The following is a 3,638-nucleotide window of genomic DNA, read 5'->3' as shown; positions in this document are numbered from 1 at the left end:
AACCAACCCACCTTCCTTTTATCGTTTGTTGCATAATAATAATGGTAATTTGAGATTAGTTGCCAGATAATTGTATGCAGTATCAGTAAATGTGCGTTTTTCTTCCTCTCTATATGCCACTTTGTTGCCTTAAATTGTGGAGTCAAGGAAATATTTAGTTCCTAAAAACAAGCACACGTTGGCTACTTATTAACTCACAGTCAGTAGGCTTCTCATTAATTATATACGAACCATCCTTCTCTAAATTATAGTTACACAAACCTTTGTTTCCCAAAAACTTAACATTCCATGGTTACTTATTTTCAAGTTACACAATTATCACCCTCTTCCCATGTTACACAATTATTAGTTTAACCCTTCTTCCCAGACTGAGATTTTTGGTAACCACGGCTCCATTCTAGTCACCTATTAAACTCAAATAATTCTTAGGGTGCATCGAGCAATACCTATAGTATCTCTTTTCGTCACATTTGCGTAAGTACTACCTGACTTTGCTCTATTTCTCTAATACTAATCCAATATTATTCATGTTGAAGCTTTTGACCTGGCCTCCCTTGGGATTTTAATTTTCGTGGCCTTAGAGTGTGATAGGAGGGGAAAGCGTTCGAGGTAAGGGCTTTTTCCCCATACGTCCATACTAAGTGCTGGGCTGTGTTATTAAGTAGAGGTAGAAATTCTTGTCTTTTAAAAAGAAAAATAATTGAAACGTATTTTCATGGTAAAATTAATCCTTTCTAAAAGTTAGTATTATTAATTATGAGTGATTATTCTTAATTATGTTTTATATGAAAGTTGTGTATGATAATGTGGTGTGAATTGATATATTTTATATTATTATGCTTTAAATGTTTTTGTGATGTTGAAAAATAAATGTTACATTTCTTTTGATGAACTAAAGAAGAGAAAGATGAAAATGTGAGTTTGTGAAATGATTGACTTTTAGTTTATGTGCTTGATGATGCATTAATACTTCTGTAATTGCCTCAGTGGCAGGTTAATATCATATTTCTTAGTGGTGCCTAAGTGGTGGGATTTAGTTTGCATTTCTTAGTGGTGCCTAAGTGGCGGGATTTAGTTTTCATTATCATTATCATGCATGGCATATGCATCTGTGTGGTGCCTGTGTGGCGGTAAAAAAAATATTGTTTGCCTGTGTGGCGGTTAAATAACTATGTTTGCCTGTGTGGCGGTTTAAAAAATATATTGTTTGCATGTGTGGCGGGTAAAAAATTATTGTTTGCCTATGTTGCGGTTAAATATTATGTGTGCCTTAGTGGCGGGTCATATCCGGATCATGTAGTATTTAAGAGCATGCATTTTACACATCATTGCATTGCATTGGGTTTGTTATACATCGGTGTATTGATAAGTGATTTAACTGTTATATATACAAAAGAAATGTGTATCAACTTTACCTTAAAGACTTAAATGTATTTTTCTTATTTCTTTTTGATTGAGAAGTTTTGATACTATCTATTTTGTGGCATATATGGTTCTTGTGCTTTGAGTATGAACCAATTTGGATAAGGAAATTGACCCTTACAATAACATTTTAGGTACCCATGAAGATGTGTTTGCTTTGCTTTGGTGATTTGCTTGAAGCGCGTACGTGGGCGAAATTGGGTTTTTGATTAAATTGTAATTTTAGAAGTAATTTTGAAGGACATTTAGTTTATGAATTTTATTTAAATTATGTTAAGAATTTTGTATAGGTTTTGTTAAGAATTTATTATTGATGAATAAAAAAATAGTAGTGTTTTTCAAAGATTGAAAATGATTTAGGCGTAATGTCTTGGAACAAAATTCGGGGCGTTATAGCAGAGGCACTGGGTCACTGAGTCGATGGTCGAACCATCGGGTCACTGGTTGAACCGCATGGCTGAATCGGATCAAACCGGATGATTCGATTAGATAACTCGGTGTTTATATTAAATCTGTATAGGTATTTAACCAGATTAAATCGGATTGAACCGATGACTCGGTCACTCAAAAAACTAAAATAATTACACATGTAGAATAGAATAAAAATAAAAATAAATATCCAACAAACATAATGTTATAGACTAATTATTATGAGTTTTAAATGAAATATTTGAGCTTGATAATTATATATGCTTATGTTTTTTTGTTGAAATAATTATATATTCTTATGAGTTTGACAAAAAAAAATTTGAAAGATGATTTTGATAAAGATTATATACGTTTATTTTATGAGGTTATTTTATCATAAAAAAATAAAAGAAAATTGAAAGGTATTTGCTTTATAATAAATATTTCGACTAGATGGTAATATAGGGGTTCCACTTTGGTGCCATTAATGGCACCAATGGCATCATCCAATTCCATCTCCACCACACACACACACATCACACACACATCCCCACGCGGACCCACACACATCAACGGCCAGGATCTCTGCTATGGCACCAATGGCACCATTTCTAAGTCACTGAAGTATTTCCTGTAATATAGACATTGATTTTTATCCAAACATGTGTTATTATAATCATTGTAAAAGCAAATTGAACACAAAAACTAAGAGTGTTTTAGTGGCTGGAAGAGTTTTCTTTAATAGTTGGGTCACGAGTTCAACGCCCACCAACGCTACTTTTTACAGCATAATTTAGGCATGCTCGAATCGCCCTACCCACCGGTTTCCGATTCGACCGGCCGGTTCGAGCCGAGTTTTAAAACTATGCTCTTAATAACTTTTATGTTACGAAGAACTCAATTTCATGAGGGAAAATGAGATACAGGACTTAATATTCAAATTATGAATAACTTTTCATACTTACCGCAACCTAATTATCCCTATTTTTAAAGTTTGATGGGACATTAATTATTAGATTAACAGTAATACCCTTAGTTATTTATTGAAGAGCGACATAAATAGATATAATGTGATAATGAACTTCTACGGTACACTCACTGGTTGAGGTGTGCCGGTACTTCTGTTTCTTAAATTCTACACCATCCGGTCACTAATATAAGCAAAAATTCACTTTCTAGGTTCATTCAATAAATGATGTATATGGCCTATAATAAAGACTACATACACCATTAATTGAATGATCTAGAAATTGGATTTTTCCTTATATTAGTGACCGGAGGGTGTATAAATTAAGGATTATTTTTTTGCAATAAATAGCTATCAGTCAACATTTATTTTTGTAGAAAATATCATTTCACAAGAAAAAACATAATTTCATTGTTTATAAGAATCATACTAAATTATTGTAAAAAATAATCAATATTCTCTATTATGAGTAATAAAAATTTCAAAAAAATTTATTTTATTACGTTGATGTTTTTGGTAATAAGACTTAATTATTATATTTATAAATGATAGAAAGTAATAATTTTTGTTTAAATAAAACAACTCATTTAACTATTAATATAAGTATTTGGTGCACGGGTACACTCAAATTATTGAGTGTACCATAGAATTTGCCTTAAATGTATTATAGTAAAAAGATTAATAATAGTATCTAAAATAACAAAATTTATTTATTGTTTATCTTGGTATGTATAAAAAACCAAAAATGACAATTAAAAAGAAACATTAATAGATGTGTGTGTGTGGAAATATTGGATATATATGTCATTTGAAACAAAAACATAGATACATCGTACATGAA

General features: G+C 31.3%; 1 long non-coding RNA gene across 1 annotated transcript; it reads left to right on the top strand.

Moving 5' to 3' along the window:
* Positions 1 to 221: 221 nt before the first annotated feature.
* LOC146901663 (uncharacterized) lies at positions 222 to 1,765 on the top strand. Its single transcript, XR_015023558.1, has 3 exons — positions 222 to 474; positions 537 to 609; positions 1,557 to 1,765. It is a non-coding gene; the product is annotated as an uncharacterized LOC146901663 (long non-coding RNA).
* The last annotated feature ends 1,873 nt before the right edge of the window (positions 1,766 to 3,638 follow it).

This window comes from Medicago sativa, chromosome 8 (assembly GCF_051527215.1).
Source record: "Medicago sativa cultivar Bolivia chromosome 8, Bolivia_mono, whole genome shotgun sequence".
Lineage (NCBI taxonomy): Eukaryota > Viridiplantae > Streptophyta > Magnoliopsida > Fabales > Fabaceae > Medicago > Medicago sativa.
The sequence above is the reverse complement of the archived record's forward strand: the minus strand, read 5'-3'. Positions and strand labels throughout refer to the sequence as shown.